The sequence below is a fragment of the Oratosquilla oratoria genome, chromosome 3, assembly GCF_046742065.1.
Source record: "Oratosquilla oratoria isolate Oo_2021 chromosome 3, ASM4674206v1, whole genome shotgun sequence".
Classification (NCBI taxonomy): domain Eukaryota; kingdom Metazoa; phylum Arthropoda; class Malacostraca; order Stomatopoda; family Squillidae; genus Oratosquilla; species Oratosquilla oratoria.
The window spans coordinates 80,517,807-80,525,306 of record NC_134779.1 but is presented as its reverse complement, the minus strand read 5'-3'; the positions used below and the strand labels follow the sequence as shown (position 1 = coordinate 80,525,306).

Genomic DNA, 7,500 nt, shown 5'->3' with positions numbered 1-7,500 from the left:
CAAGGTCTTCCCTTCGATGTCTTAGGCCAGTGTTCCGTAATCTGAGGTTCTACGACTCCAAGGAGATGCTGGAAATGGCAGTTACTTATAGTGATGGTACAGCTGTAGTCTCTGTAACTAGATGTTAAGGGATGCTGGACTGCCTCAACCTGATTACAGTGGATACTGAAATCGTAAATGGTTGAAAAAAACTCTTGTCTTAGGCTGACGGAGGCTCCCAGCCTGTTTTCTCGTGTATCCTTTGCCTTATTTCCTTCGTCTCCTGAAAATCATTGGCCAACTTTGCTGGATATCCATTGAATTATTATTTTTCCGTTCGTAGCCTCATTTGGGAAGCTCTGCCTCTTCCACTGGATCCGTAGACTCTTGGATGTAAACCTTTGCCCCCTCGCCTAAATTAATTTGGTGAAACTACGGAGATAGGAGAATATAAGTGTCTTGGGACATAAATATCCGCTTGATAAGGGGAGACCGGCTCCCAGGCTAATGGTTGCAGATTGCTTTGCACTGGCAGAACTACACAGGAACTACCACAACATATCAGGAGTGGAAGACTACTAGTCCAAGTCCCGAGAATGTGATCGGTTTTCCCCTGAACTCCGCTCTCATAATTCTTTGATAATGTGGGTTGTTCAACAACAACAACAACAACAACAACAACAACAACAACAACAACTTGAAGTTAACAATTCCTACCCAGTCTCGACCGGGTGGAATTTATCCTCTCATACTGGTTGCCACTAGATCATTTCATTCATCAGTGTGCCATCACCCCACCCCCACCCCCTTAGGAGGGAATTTTAGGGTTTCAAGGAGGGAGGAGTAGGGATCAGATTTCCCAACTCAGCTGTTGGAATATGAATAATTTTAAAAAGATGCAAACCTACATCATCTACAGTACGTAGCACTTTTTCAAACATCACCTATGAAAGGAACAATATGGATCAATATTTCATATTTTGTGTCAGACAAACCCGTGAAGGTGAGGAATGACAGCCTGAGATATACCACTGTTTATTATTATTATTATTATTATTATTATTATTATTATTATTATTATTATTATTATTATTATTATTATTATTATTATTATTATTATTATTATTATTATTATTATTATTATTATTATTATTATTATTATTATTATTATTATTATTATTATTATTATTATTATTATTATTATTATTATTATTATTATTATTATTATTATTATTATTATTATTATTATCATTATTCAGTCTGCCCTCAACCTATTCTATTCATCTCCGAGGAATCCCCCCCCCCCTTCCTCGTCAGCGAAAAGGGTAAAATCTAACACATAAACCATGTATGGGCAACTTTTGGAAGAAACTGAACCCTTTTTTTTTCGAGCCCTGCTTTTTAGTATGCGAGTTAATGTCAGTTCACATGCACTCTTTGACTACAGTAGGGATGGCAGTAGATGTTAATTCCTTGACGATTTGGTCTTAGTTTGATCTTTTGTTGTCACGTGTTGTTTATTCGAAATAGTAATGTTATTTTTCGATACTGTAACAAGTTTTCAAAACCAGCTGCCGTGCTACCAGGGTCAATCCTGTCACGTGCCAAGTTTGGCACGCGTGCTAGAGGTTTCCGACCCCTTTGGCTGGTACGATCGATTTATGTCTTATTCTGGCGGCTACCGCCAGGAGATTTTATTCGACTGTGGAGGAAACCCCCGCACGCGGGTCCTCGACTTTCCCGAAAAGAATATTTTAGCCTGAACAAAATATAAAAAGGGCCTCGCTCGCTGTAGCGAACACCATAATTGGGATTTCACCACGACCCCTAAATTCTGCCTTTTTCCCTCGTGAAGAATCAAAAGAGAGAGAGAGAGAGAGAGAGAGAGAGAGAGAGAGAGAGAGAGAGAGAGAGAGAGGGGTCGATAGCTAAATCTGCTATGTTGTCGCCCAGACCAGCAGCAGAGGTGACCTGATTTCACACCTGGGAGACCTCTACGTGGAATTAGGATAAACAGATTTTTTTTCAACGTATCCTTTCGTCAAACTCGGAGCCGCTACTAACCTAACCTAACCTAATCTAACGTAACCTAACTTAATCCAGCCTTATCTAACGTGACATGTAACCTAATCTTACTTAATATAGCCAAACCTAACCTAACGTAACTTATCCTAATCTAGCCTAACATATTATAACGTAACTCGACGTAGTATAACTGAACTTAGTCTAACCTAACAAACCTAACCTAACTAGCCTGACCTAGCCTAACTCAACCTAACTTTCTCTGATATATTGTCAAAAATACCATGGCACGTGGACTGTACGGACATTCAGTGTCAAAATATCACTGGGGAAATACATGACGCCAGCCAAAGTTCAATGGAAAGGAGTCCCAGACACCCCAAGTTAGACGAGGCCTTTTGGGAAAGAATTCTGGTTTTGCATTTGATCCTTCGCCAAGTTTTCGGCTAGTCCGCCTGCTTTGAACGGGTCGTTTTCTCACATGGTCCATACTTATATGTCGATGTTCTTTAGCCCCGTGGAGACCACTTTTCAACAGTGGAGAGAATCGCTAAGCATCTTCTGATTCCCACCAGACTTCGGTTTGTGGCCCCACTTGTAGCCTTCTGTGGCCCCCCATTGGCCTTTTGTGATCCTCTGGTGGCCCTCGAGTGGCCCCCGAGTGGTCGGTGGACCGATAGGCGAGAGCCATTCGCCTGAGGGATACTCTGCAGCAGTAAACGGGTTGGACATATCTAAAAAATATCCCGATTAACATTATAGCTATGTTGTTTATGACTTTGGTAGTTTATTCTATCTGCCGCCAGTTGATTTTATTTAGCTGGAGGAAATCCCTCCATAGTGAAGGCTCGGTCGATACGATGACACTCTTCAGAGATTATAATCTGACTGACGCCAGACGGGGAGGGGAGGGCAGGAGTGCGCACTACAGTACACACTGACGTACCATACAGATTTTTGTCCGGACTAATGCCGCCAGGTGATTTCATTCAGTTTATGGCGCACCCGGGGGAATACGGAGTATCGACCGATCGAGACCCCGTTTCGACCGAGTCGACCCATCAGCTGAATAAAATCGCCTGATGGCAGAGCCGGGACAGAGCTGACTTCGCCAGTGACAGTAATCATTGAGGTAGATGTTCAATCCCGACTGCCTAGGGTGTGTGTATTTACCTAGTTGTATTTACCTAGTTGTATTTTACGGGAAGGGGAGCTATGCTCGTGGGGTCCCGTCTTCATATCTCATTTTATCTAAACTATTTTTAAATTCATGTATTGTTTTTGCACACACCACTTTCTCATCTAACTTGTTCCAACTGTCTATTGCTCTGTGAGGAAAGCTGTTCTTTTTAAAATCTCTTCTATAGCTGTCTTTTTTTATTTTCTTTCCGTGTCCTCTTGTATTTCTGTCATCCCATTTTATCAGATTCTCTCTATCAGTAATTTCTATGCCTTTCATGATTCTGTAAATAGCTATCAAATCTCCTCTCTCTCTTCTTTGCTCTAGTGTCTGTAGTTTAAGTTTTTGTAGTCTCTCTTCATATGATAGTTTTGAGAGTGTTGGTGCCAGTTTTGTAATTGCTCTTTGTATCCTTTCAAGTTTTTTTATACATTTTTTTGTACTTGGTGACCATATCGTTGCTGCATATTCCAATCTTGGTCTTATCAGGGTGATTAGGATTTTCCTCACCATTTCTTCATCCAGGTATGTAAATGCCACTTTGATTGTTCTTATTAAATTATAAGTTTCTCCAAAAATCTTATTTATATGTTTCTCAGGTGACATATTATTCATAACAATGACTCCCAGGTCCTTCTCATTTTCTACTTTTTTTATTCCTTCTTCTCCCAAATTATATGATCCTGCTATTCTGTTTTTGCTTTTTCCAAATTCCATTATACTACACTTTTTTGTATTGAACTCCATCTCCCACTTCCTACTCCATTCTTGTACTTTATTTAGATCCCTCTGTAGTGATTCACAATCTTCTTCAGTTTTCACTCTTTTCAGTAGTTTTGCATCATCTGCAAAGAAGCTCATATAGCTTTCAATTCCTTCATCCATATCATTAATATATATAGCAAACATTATTGGGGCCAGAACTGTTCCCTGCGGGACACCGCTTATTACTTCATTCCATTTTGAGTGCTGATCTCTTATCACTACTCTCATTTTTCTTTCTTGCAAAAAGTCTTCCATCCAATTTAGCAATTTACCTTGTATTCCTCCTTCATATTCTAATTTCTTAAGCAACTTCTTATGTGGTACTTTGTCAAAAGCTTTTTTTAGGTCTAGAAATGCACAATCAGCCCATCCATCTCTTTCTTGTATTATATCTATTAGCCTTGAATAGAAACATATTAAATTGGTGACGCATGACCGACCTTGTCTGAATCCAAATTGCCTTGGATTTAGTACGTTGTTTTTTTCCAAGTATTTTACCCATCTACTTTTGATAATTCTTTCACAAATTTTTGCTATTGTACTTGTTAGAGAGACTGGTCTATAATTGGTAGGTTCTTCTTTATTTCCTCCTTTATATATAGGTACTATATTTGCTTTTTTCCAATCTTCTGGAACTTTTCCTTCTTTTAAGGAACTGCTTATTATGCTATGTATTTTGTCTGCCAGTTCATTCCTGCATTCTTTCAGAATCCAGTTTGCTATTTCATCTGGCCCATGCGATTTTCTGACATCAAAATTACCCAAGTGTGTCAATATTTCATTCTTTGTTACTTCTATTTCTTCCATAGGGGGGACTTTTTCTTTCCACTCAATCTCTTCAGGTTGTATATTTTCCCTTGTAAACACTGATTTAAAATGTTTGTTCATAATTTCTGCCATTTCCATTTCCTCAGTGTATTCAACTCCTCCTTGTCTCAATTTCTCCAAGTCTTGTTTGTTTTTCAGTTTATTGTTTACAAATCTGTAGAATAGTTTTGGTTGATCTTTACACTTTTCTATAACATCTTTTTCATATTTTCTTTTTTTCTCTCTGCACTTTTGTACATATTCATTTCTATAACCAGTATATATTTTCCATTTTTCAGGTCTTCTGTCTTTTTTCCATCTGGTCCAGGCTTTGTCTCTTTTGTCTTTTAACTCCCTACAACTTTTGTTGTACCAGCATTTTACATATTCTTTTTCTTGTTTTTGTCTTGGGACATACTTTTCCACTCCTTTTTTGTAAATTTTTGTCAAAATATTCCATTTCTCTTCCACTGATGTTTCTTCTTTGTATATTTCTTCCCAGTTTTCTTGTTGGAAGAATTCTCTTATTTTATCAAAGTTTGTTTTTTCATACACCATTCTTCCTTTTCTATATTGTTCATTTCTTTTCATATATTTTTCTTCATTAAGTTCCAGTTCAATCAATATGTGGTCACTTTTACCTATTGGTGTTTTATATTCAATCTTGTCCACTATTCTAGGTTCAGATGTAATTATTAAGTCTAGCCTCGATGGTTCTTCTTCATTTCTATACCTAGTGTTCTCTTGTATCCATTGTGTCATTGAATGGTCAGTAATCATCTCAAGTAGAGCATTTCCCCATGAGTCATCACCACTCTTTGCTGTCATTTCTTCCCAGCAGATTTCTTTGCAATTAAAGTCGCCCATCATAACTATTCTTCCTCCGTCTTCCATTATTTTAGTTAATGCTATCTTTGTGTCCTCTAACATACTTTTATATTCACTCTCCTCCCATGAGGCTGTTTTCGGAGGCACATAATTGATCACAAATTTTCTGCTCTTCTTGTCTCTGTCTTCCACTTCTATCATAATCATCTCTACTGTATTCTTTCCATATATGACACCTTTCACGTTTATATCCTTCTTAGTCAGGAACATAACTCCACCCCCTTGCTTTTTCTCTCTGTTTCTAATCCAATAATTGTATGCATCATGTCCTACACTGTTGGGTGGTAGTGGGCCTTTTAATTTTGTTTCTACAATTCCCATTATGTCCGGTTCTTTTTCTTTCAAATAATCATTCAGCTCATTCAATCCTGTTATTAATCCATCTATATTTGTGTAAGACACTCTTAGTTTTCTGCCACTTCCATTGTGTTCTCTGTTTCCCTTATGTTTTTCTTTTGTATGTCGAACTTCCTTAGTTTCATGTTCACTACTCTCCAATAGAATCTCTCTTTCTCTGACTCCGTTCTGTTCTCGTTTTTTGTCTTAGCTTCCAGTCTTTTCTGCTTTTCTTCCTCTCTTTCCTCTTTATTCATTTCTCTTTTTATCCATATCTTTTTGTGTTGTTCACTTGTTGCTAGTTTCCCTGTTTTGGATAAGATATTCTCTGCCGTTGTTTGTGACTTGAATTTAATCTTAATTGGTCTGGTCTTGTCTGTGCTATACTTTCCGAGTCTAAATTTCTCTTCGATTTGTTTCATAATTCCTGGTTCATCTTCCTGAACTGATTCTAGTAATTGGCTTACTTTTTCATTTTCCTCTTTGATTCTTGTGGTTCTATCTGTGTTGTGTTTCTCTTCCATTCCTAATATAATTATACATTTCTTCTTGTCTGCTAAATCCCTTACTATATTCTCCTTTTGTCTCATCACTTTAATAACTGAGTCTTCAGTATGTTCTTTCATGTTTGACTATGTCAGTGAATGAAATCTTATTTCCTTCTTGGGTTTGCTTCCAATTTTTACTTTCTTTAGCTATTGTTTCTCTGTTTTCTTTACTATTCTTCTTCAATTCCTCATTCTCCCCCTTTACCTCTCTTAACTGTCTTTTTAGTTCTTCTATTTCATCAGTTAAGTTTTTATTCGCCTTTTCCAGTTCTTCCAATCTTTCAACCCTTTTTAAAATGGTGTTCATATGACCTAACCTACTCTCCAAGTCTTCGATCACCTTATCAACCTTCATCTCTAGTCTTGTCAGTCGGGGGGGGTTTGAGTCCCCCCCACTCTCTTTAAATCCCTTGAAAATATTCTCATCACTTTCTGCTATATTGCTCCTATCTATACCTCTAATCTTCACATTCCTATTAGACATGTCATCATCCAACTCGTCTTGGGGTCTTTTGTCTACCCGGCGGCCCGTCAGGGCCATTTCCTCCACCTCCTCATTACCTTCCATTTCCCCAGTAATCCCTCCCCCTCTCCTCTTTCCTTACTTTCCCTCTACCTCACGAGCAATTCCCCCCCCCCCCTGCAAATACAAAAAGGCACTTCTCTTTGCGTTGGTATCCACAATCTTCACTTTTCTTCAGAGCGTTCGTCAAGCCGTCCGTTCGTTGAAAGTGTGTGTGTGTGTGTGTGTGTGTGTGTGTGTGTGTGTGTGTGTGTGTGTGTGTGTGTGTGTGTGTGTGTGTGTGTGTGTGTGTGTGTGTGTGTGTGTCGCGCGTGTGTGTGTGTGTGTTTATTAGAATCGCTTCGTGGCAGCCAGAATGAAAGTTACTAGTCAACTCACCATTGAAAGGAGGGTTAATTGAGGTGGCTGTTGTTTTTCTTAATCTGAATAAAATCGCTTGACGGCAAGTCAAG

The 7,500-nt window shown here is 38.5% G+C and overlaps 1 protein-coding gene across 1 annotated transcript in view; it reads left to right on the top strand.

The window, feature by feature from the left end:
- The window catches only part of HisT (Histamine transporter), a 154,299-nt gene that overhangs the window by 122,068 nt on the left and 24,731 nt on the right, over positions 1-7,500 (top strand). The window lies entirely within an intron of this gene.